Genomic DNA, 17,111 nt, shown 5'->3' on the forward strand with positions numbered 1-17,111 from the left:
AGGGAGGAGGGTGTGGTTGGCAAACAAAGGTAGAAGGCATGTGTTACTTGCATAAAAATGATATTTAACAGCAAGAACACACAGAACATTACGGGCCCAGTGAGTGCCCTTAAGGTTCTATTTTTTCAAAAGTTACTCTGGCTGCACGACAGGGATAAATAGGAATAGGAGTTGACTGTGTAGTCCAGGAGAGAGCGAAAGCATCGAGCACTAGGAAAGAAAGCAGTTAGACATGGAAAATCATTTGGTTTAGGAGATAAACTTGAAAAGACTCTGATACTAAGTGAGTGGAAGATGTCCAGCTCAACATTATGGCTCCTGAACTAATGCTAATTTTACCAAATTCAAAGGGTTCTCTGGCTCTTACCTACAGAATCTCAAAGAGGAGTTTTGAAGAATGACACACACACATTTAAACACTATAAGAGTGTGGCGTGGCTTAGGAAATCAGTATTTCATTCACTCTTGAAATCACCTCCTATGTACAAAGCACTATTCCAGGCACTGAAGGAAAGAAAAGGTCCTGCCCTCCCTGGTAACCACTAATAAACTTTGATCCCTATACATTTGCCTGTTCTTGTCTTTTTACATAGGGAGGTCATGCTATATTCGTCCTTTTGTGATTGACTTATTTCACTCAGTATGTTTTCAATCTCCATCCATGTGTTAGCATGTATCAGGACTTCATTTTTTTCTCTGGCTGAGTAGTATTCCATTGCATGTATGTGCCACATTTTGTTAAGATCGAAGACCACAGACTTCACCATGGATTACACCTCAACATAAAGAAAACAAAAATCCTCACAACTGGATTAATAAGCAACATCATGGATAAATGGAGAAAAGATTGAGGTTGTCAAGGATTTCATTTTACTTGGATCCACAATCAACAGCCATGGAAGCAGCAGTCAAGAAATCGAAAGACACATCTCATTGGGCAAATCTGCTCCAAAAGACCTCTTTAAAGTGTTGAAAAGCAAAATGTCACCTTTAAGATTAAGGTGCACCTGACACAAGCCATGGTGTTTTCAATCACATCATATGCATGTGAAAGCTGGACGATGAATAAGGAAGACCAAAGAAGAATTGACACCTTTGAATTGTGGCGTTGGCAAAGAATATTGAATATACCATGAACTGCCAAAAGAACGAACAAATATGTCTTGGAAGAAGTACAATCAGAATGCTCCTTAGAAGAAAGGATGGGGAGACTACATCTCACATACTTTGGATAGGTTATCAGTAGAGATCAGTCCCTGGAGAAGGACATGTGCTTGGTAAAGTAGAGGGTCAGCCAAGAAGAGGAAGAGCCTCAAAGAGATGAATTCACACAGTGGCTGGAACAATGGGCTCAAGCATAGCAACAATTGTGAGGATGGTGCAGGCTCAGGCAGTTTCATTCGGTTGTGCATAGGGTTTCTATGAGTCGGAACTGACTCAACGGCACCTAACAACAACAGCAACATACATCCTATGATGGGCATTTAGGTTGTTTCCACCTTTTGGCTATTGTAAATAATTCTGTAATTAACACTGGTACACATATGTCTCTTCTGATTGCTGCTTTCCAGTCCCTTAGGAATATTTCTAGCGGTGGAATTGCTGGGTCCTATGGTTCTGTTACCCAAAGCAGGTCCTGCTCAGGGTGGCTTCTCGACAGTAAAGACACACCGACATGAGGAGAGAGGAAGAGTGTTTATTGCAAGTGCACAGGCAAGGAGCAAGGAGGTGTATACCTCAAATCAACTTCCCCAAACAAAGGGAGGCAGAGCCTTTTATACAGTCTCTCACAAGGAAGTACATACAAACATTATGGACTACATAGGTTATCAGGACACACAGGGGCAGTAAGACAGATTGCATTTTTTTCCCGTGGCATGTAGGCTCGTAAGCTGGGTTTGGCAGGCTTGAGCCACACCCAGTGCTTTGAGGAAAATGGACAGGATGGGGTAGGTTCCAACTGGTCTGAGCAGCACCCAATTAAGCCAACTCATTACTATCACTTAAGGTTTTGCTTGATAATGAGTAAGCAGTTTCTGGCTGCATTAGCTGTCACTCCCCCTTTTCTTTGGGGATATGGTGATAAGCTATAGTCCCTGGGTTGTGGAGAGCATTTTGTAATTTGGGAAACAGCTCCTGGATGTGGGAGATTGTACTGTATAGAACAGCAGACAAAAAGTCCTGTTATGATTTAGAAAAATAAAAATAGTAAACAAATGCTTTAGCCAGTTATAGTTAGGTAACCAGGAGGTGAGCCAGTCAAAGATATTTGACCTATCTTGGTTAGAAACATGAAGCGAAATAGCTTTCTGACATATTACAAATCCAGCGTTTAGTCATGTTTGTCACACTTGCTACTGATTGAGCTGATCTGACAAAAGCATTACTATGCCATGACCATGTGAGGGACACAGTAAAAGAAGAATGAAGGTGAGGTACTACAGCTTCATATTTGGATGAAACAGGGTCTAGTTTAAGAGACCTACTATCTTAAACATGTGAAATATGAACAGGAAAGAAAACAACACAGTTAACAAACACTATAGGCTAAAAACTCACAGTCTCTTAAACAGATACTTCAGGTCTTGTAACGGCTTACAGTTCCAGTCGTCCTGAAGAGTTGTCGTTGTAGGGTCAGTGTCTGCGGCAGGTGCCACTTTCAACCAGGTGTGGTGAATCCGAGGTTCGACTCCCTTCAGTTTGCCTGCCATATGGGTAGTGAGAAGCACCTCGAAGGGTCCTTTCCACTTGGGCTGGAGAAGCTCATCTTTCCAGGCACACAGCAGGACCAAATTTCCAGGTTGAAATGGGTGGACCATCACCTCAGGAGGGTATTCTTGGCTGGCAAGGGCGTATCTGTGGAGAAAATAAAGCGTAGCAGACAAAGAACTCAAATACTTTTAATACAATTAAATGGTCACCATTCATCAGTCCGTGATCTTTCAGGAGCGGCTTCCCATTAACCAAAGCCATTGCCGTCCAGTCGATTCGTAGAGTTTCAAAGGAGCACCTGGCGGATTCGAACTGCTGACCTTTTGGTTAGCAGCCGTAGCACTTAACCACTACGCCACCAGGGTTTCCAACAGATTAACTCAAAAGGGCTTAATTTGAGCTTGCTTCTGGGAGCTGCCCTAACCCTAAACAGTGTTATAGGGAGAGCTTGTATCCATGTGAATTTTGCTTTTCGACATACCTTTGCTATGTGTCTTTTAAGTGTCTGGTTCATTCTTGAAATCTTTCCACTGGATTGTGGTCTCCAGCCTGCATGTAGTCACCATTTGATGTCCAAAAAACATACAACTTTTTGGGTTACGTCAGCTATGAAGTAGAGTCCATTATCATTTCCTGCGGAAGCAGGTAATCCAAACAACACTCCATGGGTTGAATAAAATTCTTAGTAAGCTTTCTTCCCATAACTCCCACCACAGGTATTGATTTCTTTGATAAGGGTCCTTTCATATTGTTAATAACCAAATAGTTGGCTCCAGTGTCCAATAAAAAGTCAATCATTTCTCCCCAACATTTATTTTAACCAGGGGGTCTTTAAGGGAAACAGGAATAAGATTGGCCCCTGGTCCCTCTCAGTCCACCTCTTCCTCTTGTTGTTTCATAACGCTTTCAGGTTCATTTTGGGCTCTATGTCTCTCAGGGTATTCTCTTTCCCAATGCCCTTCTTTTTTACACCACATGCATTGGTTTTTCCCTAGCCCAGGTGAGCTGGGTTAATGGGTGTTAATGGAGCACGTCTAAAGTCAGCTCATATCTTCATTGCTGCTCTTCCCCTTCTTCCACTCATTAGTGGATCCAGGTCACAAGTGAGGAGACCAAGGTGTCTACTCATTGGATCCCTTTAACTTCCAGTTCTGGAAGGGAGCTCTTTCTGATGAACACTGACTTTCCCTGCCTCGATGCATCCAACAGCAAACTGCTTGCTTGAAATTCAAAAAGCAAAATAGTCACCTTTTTTTTCCCCCTGCAGAGCCTGGCTTCAAAAGCACATCTTCTGTTCTCTCAGCAGTTCTGGGTGGTTCTGCATGTCTCTTCAAATGCATATGTGGTGGAGCTCAGGTTTTTGACTTAAGTCCCCACTATACACAGGGCTATTGGCTTGAAACAAAAAACCTGTGTTTCTTCCTGGCAAATCCTTGTCCCCCTTTTAGCATATTCAATTGGCTGAAGGCAGAGTTACATGCTGTCTGTAAGCTATAATACCCAATATTCATTTCTACCATACATTTGGGTGTGCTTTACAACATTAAATAGGAGAAGCACTCAATATCCACAGTACATTCAGATAAATGCATAATCCTAAACACATAACCCTTTTAAAACATTCCAGTTTAGTTTTCTCTATACCTTAACTATTCCCATTTATATGCACATGGCCTTGGGCCTCTGGCTGAGTGGAATCAGTAGACCCCAGCCCTCTATCAATCATCTTGCTTATCTAGCCTGGCTTTTTCCCCAGACCAAAGTAACCCTTTTCCCCAACAACCAAAGTAACCATCCAAAAAGTTTCACTTCCCAAGCACCTTGGCTCTTCCTATTACAAAGTTCCATGTTTGCATGCGTCTGGAGCCATTGCAAAGAATCCTGCTCCTGACGCAACTGTAAAAATGACTTGGAGGTGATGTCTGACCTCTACCACCTAGCACAGGGCGTTGCCTTAATGGATATAGCCCCATTGAGGGTTCTGGCCGCCCGCCCCCCCACAACCAAATTGGGAGCCATTTCAAGTACGTGCCCACCCGGGAAAGCGTCTCAGCACTGGAGGCCTCAGGGGCTAACCCTTTACAGGATAAAGGGGAGACCTATGACCTACAGGGTCCTCATCCGGAGGACTAGACAGAACAGGGGTTTTAACTTCAGTTTGGACCATGATTTTACATTGTTCCCACAAATTCTTGTTTTGCTGCAACGGCATAAAAGCTTCATACATTTTTTCATCCCCCTTTGTTTTAGTACAGAACAAATCTAACTCCAGTACGGTATATGATTTAAGGACCCATTCTCAGACCTGGTAGCGTTACAAAAAAATTCCATTTTAGGCTTTTTTATTGGATCATTTCCAAAATAAGACCAATTCTTTAAAATATACCCTAGAGGACTACATTCCGGAATGCTCAAATTATTTCCCATGATACCAAAACCTAAAACTACAGAATGGCTATTTAAAACAAAAAAATTTGACCTGACCTTCACTGGCTAAGCATTACCAGAATCTATATTCTATCTACTTTTCTACAAGTAGGATTTATTTCTGTGCCAAACCTGGAGTCACAGACAACTGTTCAGAATGAAAGTGTTTGACCTGACCTTCACTGGCTAAGCATTACCAGATCTATGGTCTATCCACTTTCTGAACAACAGGACATATTTCTGTACTCACCAAGGGAGTTTCTTCCCTCTTCTTGGGGCACGTGACACATTTCCCTTTCTCCTCCTGTAGTCTGCCACTGAGGGGCCTGAGGTCAGCTCCAACCTTGAGGGCCAAAATGAATCTACACTCAAGAATCAGGCAGTGCTGTGGTGGTCCCATCTGGAGTTGCCAGAATTCGTTACCCAAAGTAGGTCCTGCTCGGTGAGGCCTCTCTTCAATAAAGACACACCAAGGTGAGGAGGGAGGAAAAGAGTTTATTGCAAGTGAGCAGGCAAGAAGTAAGGGAGTGTATATCTCAAATCAAGGTCCCTGAACAAAGGGAGTCAGAACCTTTTATGCCATCTCTCATAAGGAAGTACATGCAAACATTATGAACTACATAGGTTACCATGGTGTGCAGGCACGTTAAGACAAATTGCATTTTTTTTCTTTGGAATGTAGGCTAGTAAACTGAGTTTGACTGGCTTGATCCACATCTAGTCCTTTGAGGACAATAGACAGCAGGGGTCAGGTTCCACTTGGTCTGATAATGGGTATTTTTTAAGCAGCTTCTGGCTGCCTTGGCTATCAGTTTGTTTTTAGTTTTTTGAGGACTCGTCCCAGTAGGGCCGCACCATCTTGCATTCCCACCAACGATAGATAAGTATTTCCATTTCACTACGTTCTTGCCAACATTTATTTTCCACTTTTAAAAAATCCTCTAAATGGAAGTGAAATGCTATCTCATTATAGTTTTGAAAAGAATGTCGGAATTTTAAGGGACCTATGGAAAAAATGATATATTACCTAATTAATGTCTGCTAAAAACAAGGCACTCTACTGGCTGCATAAGCAATCCAGCGTTAGCAAACCAAATTCTGTCTTTGGGATGTCTGTGACAGAGAATGCTAAAATTAGACATTATTAACAGAACATAAATTACTAAATAAGACATACACAACTACTCACTTTTTGACTATCTAGTTATGACGTTTCGCATTTACGACACTAGTGAAAAATCTATCCAACTATTTTTCCCATTCAGGAGAAGCCTAGATGAGAGGGAGAAGAGAAGGAGGGTGAGGTTTGCAAGAGGAAGAGAGGCCTCGAGGGCCACCCGCTAGAGTGCTTGCAGCGAGTGTGGGGCCCGTGGTGTGCAGTAGCCCGGGGCAGCTGGATTTCGAGGAGGCGGCCAGAGCCAGAGCTGCAGGAGTGGGGAAGGGGTGCTTGGAAATCTTATTTCAAAGAGGACTCTGCCACCTCTGCCGCCACCTCCAGGCCAAGGTGGCCAGGCTTCACCTGCCCACAGGTCTGGGAGCCACCAGCCATTGAGGCCTGTCCCTGGGGCCAGAGGAGTTGAAAGGTAGAGAGGTGAGGCATGGGGGTCCATGCAGAGGCTTGAGGCGTGGCCAGGTGATGGTGGGCCCCTGCTGCTCTGGAGGCAGTGGGCAACCCCTGACTACCACCACCACCCCCTCTAACCCCTGCAGGCTTCAAGGTGGTAGGGAAGGCGTGGTGGGAGGGGGTTCCTGCCACAGCAGGCGCATCCTAAGATGTGCTGGGAGTGTCCCGCCCGGAGATGACCAAGCAGGAGTGATACTGTCCCAAGGCAAGCTGCCACCCCAACTCTCATATAGCACAGATTTTCACCTTATGATCTGGTCTTTGGAACGGAACCACGTTAACGAGAAATAAACAACAACAAAAAAACCCAAACCTGTTGCCATTCTATAGGACAGAGTAGAACTGCCCTATAGGGTTTCAAATGAATGGCTGGTGGATTCAAACTGCTGACCTTTTGGTTGGCAGCCGATCTCTTAACCACCGAGCCACCAGGGCTCCAAGTAAGGAATGCAAAAAACCTTGTTGGCGTCAAGTCAATTCTGACTCATAGCCACCCTATAGGACAGAGCAGAAGTGCTCCATAGGGTTTCCAAGGAGCAACTGATGGATTCAAACTAGTGACCTTTTGATTAGCAACCAAGCTTTTAACCACTGTGCCACCAGGGCTCCAAGTGAGCAGTAGGTATACTTAAATTGGTAGATAGCTTTTTTTAAACATTATAGTCAAGTATAATAAACAGAAAAGTGTGCATATATGTACAATTCTCCAAATTTTCACAAAATGAATGAATTCTCTGATTGGCTCAAAGGGACCTTTCAATTTCTGCTAGATGTATGTCACAAAAGTGGCAAAGTATGCATCAGGATGCTAAGGTCTGTTAGTACAATTCACTGTTACACTCTCACCCTTTGTATTCAGAAAGTAGCTTTCTCATATTAACTGGGTGTCTTTAAGAAAAGGTGCTAAGTGGCCAACAAGAAGCTGACCTCTTAGAGGTCAGAGTCGGGGAACAGGCAGGGTCAAGATACAAGCAGCCTGAAAGTGCTGAGGTCAGAAAGCCCAAGGAGGGAGTGGACATGGGTCTTCTGAAAAAAGGAGGAAGGCTTGAAGTGGGCAATGAAACTAGAAGCCGCAAGCCAGAGAGTGAGGGGACAGGACGTCCAGAGAAGCAGGAAGTCAGGGCTGAGAAGTGGACATCCAGAGGCTGGATGTTGGAATGATTTGCCTTCGCTCTGAGGTCTAAAGTGCTCCCCACCCTCAGAAGCCAAGACTGTGGAGAGGAGGGTGGGGAATGGACAGAAAAACAAGGTGGAACCAGATGATAAAGCTCCCCGTGCTGGGAAGAAGTCAAGAGGCAGGAACTGCCATTGCTCTCCTGGTATTTCTGCATCGAGTCACACAAGGTTGATGGCCTTGGTTTACTCATCTGTGAAGTGAAAACTTGGGCCAGGTGACAGCTAAATCCCTTCCATTGTTTGGATTCTACACAGCAATGGATGGTCTCTTTCTGTTGAGACTAACAGATGACTTGTGTTTTCCTTAGTGGAATTTTGATTTAGATTTTGAATTGCTAATCTATTAACAGAGTTCAACACTTTCAAAAACTGTATAGAAAGGTATAGAGTGAAAATTTGTACTCTTATCCCATTTCCTAATCTGCCCTGATCTCCTTGCCCAGTCTTCAAGTATTGTTTATTAATTATGATGTATTCTTATGCTATTTCTTTACGAAAATTCCAGCATACGTGAATGTGAGTTCTTATTGTCTCAGCTTTTTTACACAAATCATTTAAATTGTTTATGCTGTTGTGCTCTATATATTAGTTTTTTTTTTTTTTGCCACTTAAAATACCTTGGAGATTTTTTCATGACAACTTCCTTATTGAATATTATTTGAGTTGTTTCCAGTATTTTGAGGAATGCTGCAGTGAAAACACTGTTCATTGTTCATTGTGAAATTATTTCTGGAAAGTACATTTCTGCACATCAGATTGGTGAGTTAAGAGATATCTGCAGTATACACACACATATAGATTTGAAGAAAAATGGCAAAGGATATGAACAGACAACTTATAGAAGAAGAAATATAAGTGGCTACTACATGTAACAGAAGGTACTTGACCTAGCTAGTAGTAAAAAAAAAAAAGGCACGTGCAAAATAAAACTGAAAACAGATTTATAGACATATGTACACAGTCCAATTGGCCTCCAGAGGGTATGAACAATATATGACAACATCTGTTTCTCCACATTGTCAGCACTGAGCATGTCAAAAAACTTTTGAATTATGGTCAGCTTGACCCAAGAAAAAGGATATCTCCCTTTAGTTTTATTTTGCATGTGTCTAATCAGTGAGGTTAAGAACCTTCAGTTATATTTAGAAACCACTTACATAGAAAAAGAAACCCTGGTGGTGCAGTGGCTAAGAGCTACAGCTGCTAACCAAAAGGTTGGCAGTTCAAATCCACGGGGCGCTCCTTGGAAACCCTACAGGGCAGTTCTTCTCTGTCCTATACGGTTGCTATGAGTCGGAGTGGACTTGGTGAGTACGGGTACATACAAGCCTCTTCTATAAATTGTTCATATTCTTTGCCTATTTTCCTTCTGTGTTTTGATCTTTTAAATATTGTATTTCCAAATGATTATTTTACATAATAAGTGCATTAGTCTTTTTTTTTTTTTTACAAATTCCGTCATACGCATATTTTCCCCCAGGTGCTAAAATTATATCAACTCAATCCAAAAACAGTGAATTTGTATGAATAGTGATAAGTACACAGAGAAAAGTCATAGATGTGGACAATCAATCCAGGCATCAGTCTGGGTCATGGTAGGCGGGTGGGCATTGAGGGCCAGGACCTCACCTCAAGTCTGATCCTTTAGTCTGCCCTGCTGTTTGCATCTGGATTTATCTGCATGATTCTTGAAGGTCTGCTGGCAGATTTTCTCCTTTCCAGAAAAATTCTCAGGCTAGACACCTTAAGGAAACTCTTCACTGCCATGGGTGAGGGAGGAGCCAGTTAGAAGGGTGGATGTGGAATGCCCAGAGGAGCTACCATCCTACCCCCAGAGCTTCTCTTCCCATTTGTACTGGGTCAGATCCAGCGTTAGCACCACCATGGCCTTCTTGGTGCTGTCTTATGGCTTCAGAGGCATTTCTAACTCAGGGACCCTTGTTGATGGTTTACATATTGCTCCTCAGTAGGGAATCCTTTGCCTCCTCTTCATAGAAGCTCAGTTCAGGTCAAAACCTAAAACCCAGTGCCGTTGAGTTGATTCTGACTCATAGCGGCCCTATAGGACAGAGTAGAATTGCCCCATAGAATTTCCAAGGAGCGCCTGGATGATTCGAACTGCCAACCCCTGGGTTAGCAGCTGTAGCATTTAACCACTACGCCACCAGGGTTTCCAGTTCAAGTCAAGATGCCCTAAACCAGCTCTGACACACAGACAAGAGGTGACAGGAATAATCGGTCACAGACAATGTCAACAGGGGCCTAACATCAAAATAATTCCTAAAAGGGACCCAAAGCTGGTGAATCATGGTAAACTTAGTTTTTCAGGTGAAAACAAAGAGTTAGCTGTTTTTAACATCACAATGCCACTGGTCTTGAGTGCAAAGAAATCATAAATAACGACAGCTTTTAGTTATAGAAGAATTGAACACGATCATGTAACATACATTATGAATTTTGTCCTATGATTTAGTCAGAGCAGATCTGTGACACATGTAGACCTACTGCTTTTGATAGATAGCTTCACCAGGTAAAGGATATGCAGCTGAATCAAGGAAGTATAAGTGAAGATCAGAGATGACCAAGACTTCTTCACGTAGCTCCCAGGATCCTTTCCCAGTCACACAGTTCATGCTTCATCTTCAGATAGTGAACCACCGAGCTACGTGGGGGATATATAGGTCTTAGTGGAGCCATCGTCTCTTCCAGTGAGGGTTTTTTGTGCCCAAAACAAAGCTGCAAGATCAGGCTCAATAGTAGAAACCAAGAAAACATAAAAATCTGATGAAGACCATCAATCTGTACATTTTCTATAAACAATGTAGACAAGTTATGACAAGTTGCCCCCTGTAAGTCTCAGATCCTAACCCAGGATTATATTAATCACTACTGAGTTCATTTTGTTCAGGTTTGGCCAACAGTCAGCACAAGTCCAGGCATTCCCAGAGATTTGCACAGTGTTGCAACAAGCCAGCTGAGAAGAACCTTTTGTTCATGAGAGAATATTTCACTCCTCTCTCTCACAAATATGCTGGCTTTCTCAAGGGACTAACACAGGTCTTTGTATACACAGCTAGAGCTATCTCATCCACTGATGCAGGATATTTCATCAGCCTGGTGATGTCATATGTTCTGTCAAAAATAAACCACTCAGAACACCATGAATAGATTGCCATGCAGGTTTAATAGACCATTGGCAACTGGGAAACATGTCATCACTGAGTGAATCAGTGTTGTGATTAATTAAGATTTTTAAAGTGTTGTATATACAATTTTAACAGGAACTTTGAACAAAACATTTTTGATGTGTTGACAATTAGGTCAGAATACCTACAGAAATCTTAAAAGAGAGCAGTATGTGCTCAAACATTATCAAAGCTTGCTAAGATAATCACAAGGCTACTGAGCCATGGTTGCAAGACCGCTGGAGTCTTGAAAACTGGGCATGTTCCTTAATCTTTGTTTTCTGAAAGAATAAGTTTCAATGTTTCAGTGATCCTGACCACCTAGGCACAATTATATGAAGCAAGACAAACTCAGGGAGCTCACGTTCTAGTAGCAGAGGTTGCTAATAACCAAGGAAAGCGTTCAGACATGTGATCCAAGTAAGTCTTTTACAGAAGCCGACGTTTTAACAGTGACAAGGAGTAAGCCCTGAGAAGATTTGAGGGTCGGTGGAAGTTGGGGGATTGGGCATTACTGGCAGAAGGAATTGCAAGTGTGCAGGCCTGTGGCAGAATGAGCTTCATGGGGAAGCCAGAACTGGCTGGAACTCTGCGAGTCATGGGGAGAGTGGTAGAGGAGATGACAGCAGACTGGCATGGCCCAGGTCATAAAAGGTCCTGAAGGCCATAAGAAGGATATTGGAACCTGTCCATTTTGTCCTAAGTTTACTGGGAAGGCTTTGGAAGTTTTTGAACAGGAAGTAAAATGATCATACTTACATGTTAAACATTTTGCCTGCTATGTGGGCATGGCCTTTAAAGAGAGTGAAAACATTGGGGCCAGGCTATGGCCTGTATTATTACCCTGGTGTTAGATGTTTGTGTTAGGAATGGAGGAAAGGAAAAATAATAGTATTTGGGGAAAAGTTGAAGGTACAACTGACAGAATATGTGGTGGAATGAATATGGAGTCCTGAGGGAAACTATAACATCCAACAGGACTCACAGGTTTTTGGCCAGATTAACGGGGGCAACTAGGTTAACCAAAATGGAGAAGCCTGGGGCAAAAGTGGTCTGGAGGGGGATTTAGGAGTTCTGAGCTAGTCTTGAAGCATGAGAAACATTTTAATAAGTTTGATCTGTTCATCAGTGAAGCTATAGAAGTAAGTTGAAAATTTTGAACTAGTAAGTAACTCCCATTTGTTATCGTTAAGGACAAAGACTTTGGGTAGTCACTTACTTCCTGGGAATCAGAAATTAATAGGAGAAGAATGAGGACCCAGCACGCCTCCTTCAGGGTAGCCCTCATTTTTTGCACTTAATGCTCTGCGTTTGAGATGTGGTAGTGGCTGCCTCTTCCCTCAGAGAGCAGCTTAGGTGCTACGGAGTGAGAGTTTGAAAAACCTGAACTATCTGGAGGCAAACTGGCCATTCAAAAGTATGCTTCAAAGGGGTAATAACATCAAGTACTTCAAAATAGACTAAGTAATCTGCAGCTTAACCTTCACATATTGGATTCTTTCTTTTTTTAGGAAGTCATTAATTTAACAAAAAATACTGGTCAAATCCATGACGAGACAATAAATGCAGCATTTAAGCTGAAGAAGATGTTCACCAGGGCTAAAAGCTTGAATTAATCAAAACAGACCAGACCTTTCCAATAAATTTATGTATGGGGGGAAAAAAACTCCATATGTCTTTGAGAAGTAGGTACTGGGATGAAGAGTTTGGTGCAGAACTATGAATGAGAGCCCAGAGCTGCTTCTGATATGAAAAAAAAAAAAAAAAAAAGATGGATGTAGAGACCAGAGAGCGATGACAGTTGATCTAGTAATAGCTCTGCACAGCATCTGAAATTGGACACCAAATGGACAGATGTTCGTCCAAAAGGAACAGAAAAAGTCCTGTCAAGAGAAACAGGAGTAAGAATGACTGACCCTATTTCTTTGTCTTCATTTCCAAAGTATCCTCAGCTTCCAAATTAATAGATAAGACTGATTATTTCAAAATTTGTATTTCTGCCTAAGCCCTCTGTCCCAAGGTACTGAGTCATAGACACAGCATCTCCTCGGCAACCTTCCGTTCTCAGTCTAGCTGGAATCTCAAACCCAATGTGTCCAAAACAAAGCTATGCTTTTCCTCTAGAAATCGGCTCCTTCTCCACTTATTTCCCTATCTCCACTGATGACAAGGGCATTCACTCATTTGCTCATCATAACCTAAAAGTCTCCCATTATTCTCACTCTTTCTCTCATCCCCATACCCAGCTTATTAATAAGACATACTCGCTATATTTCCATACCATTACCGTAGGGTCGATTCTGACTCACAGTAACCCTACAGGACAAAGTAGAACTGCTGCATAGGGTTTCCAAGGAGCAGCCGATGGACATGAACTGCTGACCTTTGAGTTAGCCATATTTCCTAACCACTGGGCCACCAGGGCTCCTCCATCAACAGAAGAGATCCTAAATCTGGTGTTCCCTACTCAGCCAACAACTCTCACACAGGTGGCTGCAATAGGTTCTTCCTGAGTCCTTTGGTTGCCAGTCTTATCCCTCATAGGTTGTGTATACAACACAGCTTCCAAAACCCATTATGACTCAAGTAGCAAGTCAAGACAATTCCGACTCATGTTGTTGTTAGGTGCTGTCGAGTTGGTTCTGACTCATAGCGACCCTATGCACAACAGGATGAAACTCTGCCCAGTCCTGCACCATTCTCACAATCGTTATGCTTGAGCCCATTGTTGTAACCATTGTGCCAATACATCTCTTTGAGGATCTTCCTCTCTTTCGCTGACCCCCTACTTTACCCAGCATGATGCCCTTCTCCAGGGACTGATCCCTGCTGATAACATGTCCAAAATACGTGAGACAAAGTCTCACCATCCTTGCTTCTGAAGAGCATTCTGACTGTACTTCTTCCAAGACAGATTTGTTCGTTCTTCTGGCAGTGCTATGGCATATTCAATATTCTTTGCCAATACCAGAATTCAAAGGCATAAATTCTTCTTCGGTCTTTGTTATTCATTGTCCAGCTTTTGCATGCATGTGAGGCTATTGAAAACACCATGGCTTGGCTCAGGTGCACCTTAGTCCTTAAAGCGACGTCTTTGCTTTTTAACACCTTAAAGAGATCTTTTACAGCAAATTTTCCCACTGCAATATGTCATTTGATTTTTCGATTGCTGCTTCCATGGATGTTGATTGTGGTTCCAAGTAAAATGAAACCCTTGACAACTTCAATCTTTTCTCTGTCTGCCACGAAGTTACTTATTGGCCCATTTGTGAGAATTTTTGTTTTATGTTGAGATGTAATCTACACGGAAGGCTGCAGTCGTTGATATTCAGCAGTCAATGCTTCAATTCTTCCTCCCTTTCAGCAAGCAAGATGTGTCATCAGCATATCATAGTTTGTCAATGAGTGTTCCTCCAGTCCTAATGCCACATTCTTCTTCATGTAGTCCAGTTCCTTGGATTATTTGTTTATCATACAGATTGAATAAGTATGGTGAAAGGGTGCAACTCTGACCCAGACCTTTCCTGATTTTAAACCACGAAGTAACCCCTTGTTCTGTTTGAATGACTGCCTCTAGGTCTATGCACAGGTTCCTCAGGAACACAAATAAGCATTCTGGAACTCCCATTCTTCACAATGTTATCTATAATTTGTTATGATCTACACAGTCAAATGCCTTTGCATAGTCAATAAAAGACAGGTAAACATCTTTCTGGTATTCTCTGCTTTCAGTCAAGATCCATCTGACACCAGTTACGATATACCTTGTTCCACATCCTGTTCTGAATCTACCTTGAATTCCTGGCAGTTCTCTGGCGATGTACTGCTACAACCACTTTTGCATTATCTTCAGCAAAATTTTACTTGTGTATAATATTAATGATATTGTTCTATGATTTCCACATTCTGTTGGATCACCTTTCTTTGGAGTGGGCAAAATATGGATCTCTTCTAGTCAGTTGGCCAAGTAGCTGTCTTCCAAATCTCTTGGCATAGGTAAGTGAGCACTTCCAGTGCTGCATCCGTTTGTTGAAACATCTCAACTGGTATTCTGTCAATTTCTGGAACCTTATTTTTCACCAGTGCCTTCAGTGCAGCTTGGATCTCTTCCTTTAGTACCACTGGTTCCTGATCATATGCTATCTACCACCTGAAGTGGATGAATGCCGACCAATTCGTTTTGGTCAGTAACTCTGTGTATTCTTCCCATCTTCTTTTGATGCTTCCTGCGTCATTTCTATCACCAAGACCATATTTTCAACCAGTGTTCCTTCTTTTTTTCCAACTTTAGCATTACAATCACCAGTAATTATCAAAGCATCTTGATTGCCTGGGATTTCCTATATACAGAATCATGTTATCTTTGAATATATATAGTTTTTTTTTTTTTTTCTTTCTTTCCAATTTGGATACCTCTTATTTCTTTTTTCTTGCCTTACTCCTCTGGCTGGGACTTCCAATACAATATAGAATAGGAATGGTGACAGCAGACATCCCTGTCTTGTTCCCATCTTCAAGAGGAATGCTCTCAATCTTTCTCCTTTGAGTATAATGTTGATGGTTGATTTTTCATAAATGCCCTTAGTCATATTGAGGAAATTCCTTTCTATTCCAGTATTGCTGAGGGTTTTCATCACAAAAAGGTGTTGCATTTTATAAAATGCCTTTTCTGCATCCCTAGAGATGATCATGTGGTTCTTTTCCTTTGTTCTATTAATGTGGTGTATTACATTGATTGATTTTGCAATGTTGGACCATCCTTGTCTTCCTGGAATAAATCCCGCTTGATCATAGTATGTAATTATTTTAATATACTGTTGAATTCTTTTTGCTAGTATTTTGAGAAGGATTTTGTCAACTATATTCTCAAGGGATATTGACCTGTAATTTTCTTGTGATGTCTTTGTCTGGCTTTTGTATTAGGGTAATGCTGGCTTTAGAAAGAGTTAGAGAGTATTCCTCTCTCTTCTACTTTTTGCAAGAGTTTGGACAGAATTAACTCAACTTTAAATGTTTGGTTGAATTCCCAAGTGACGCCATCTGGCTCAGGGCTTTTCTTTGTTGGGAGGTCTTTTTTTTTTTTTTTTTTTTCTTTTAATTACTGGTTCAATCTCTTCACTTGTTATGGGTCTGTTGAGATTTTCTACTTCCTTTTGAGTCAGTTCAGGCAGGTTATGTGAGTCTAGCAATTTGTCCGTTTCATCTAAGCTATCAAGTTTGTGGGAATACAATTGTTCATAGTATTCTGTTATGATCCTTTTTATTCAATTGGGTCAGTTATAATGTGTCTGCTTCCATTTCTTATTTTGGTTATTTATATCCTCTCTCTTTTTTTCTTTGTCAGTCTAACTAAAGATTTGTCAATTTTATTGATCTTTTCAAAGAGCTAACTTCTGGTTTTGTTAATTCTCTCCGTGGTTTTTCTATTTTCTATTTCATTTATTACTGCTCTGATCTTTGTTATTTCCTATATTCTTGTAGCTCTAAGTTAAGTATGCTGTTCTTTTTCTAGGTCCTCAAGTTGTAAAGTTAGACTGTTTATTTGAGATCTTTCTTCTTTTTTAATGTAGGCATTTACTGGTATAAAGTTCCACCTGAGGATTGCTTCTGCTGTACTCCACAAGTTTTGGTGCATTTTGTTTTCATGTAACTACAGATTTTTTCTTTTTTCTCTTGATTTCTTCCTTGACCCAGTGGTTGTTTGGTAGTGTGTCGTTTAATTTCATGTATTTGTGTATTTCCTAGTTTTCCTTCTGCTATTAATTCCTAAAATTACTTCTTTGTGGTTAGAAAAGATACTTGGTGTAATTTCAATCATTTAAAATTTGATGAGACTTGTTTTGTGGCTTAGCATATGGTCTATCATGGAGAATGACAAATTAGCAAAGGAGAAAAATGTGCATGGTTCTGATTTTGGGTGGAATGTTCTATGTATGACCATTAACTCTAATTGGTTTATGGTGTTGTTTAAGTCCTCTATGTCCTTA

At 41.5% G+C, this 17,111-nt stretch overlaps 1 long non-coding RNA gene across 1 annotated transcript; it reads right to left on the reverse strand.

Moving 5' to 3' along the window:
• Positions 1 to 40: 40 nt before the first annotated feature.
• Positions 41 to 5,682, reverse strand: LOC135230715 (uncharacterized). The gene is made up of 3 exons (XR_010321359.1): positions 5,390 to 5,682; positions 3,194 to 4,088; positions 41 to 2,856 (listed from the first exon to the last, which is right to left on the reverse strand). It is a non-coding gene; the product is annotated as an uncharacterized LOC135230715 (long non-coding RNA).
• Positions 5,683 to 17,111: the final 11,429 nt, after the last annotated feature.

The sequence above is a fragment of the Loxodonta africana genome, chromosome 1, assembly GCF_030014295.1.
Source record: "Loxodonta africana isolate mLoxAfr1 chromosome 1, mLoxAfr1.hap2, whole genome shotgun sequence".
In the NCBI taxonomy this organism is placed as follows: Eukaryota; Metazoa; Chordata; class Mammalia; order Proboscidea; family Elephantidae; genus Loxodonta; species Loxodonta africana.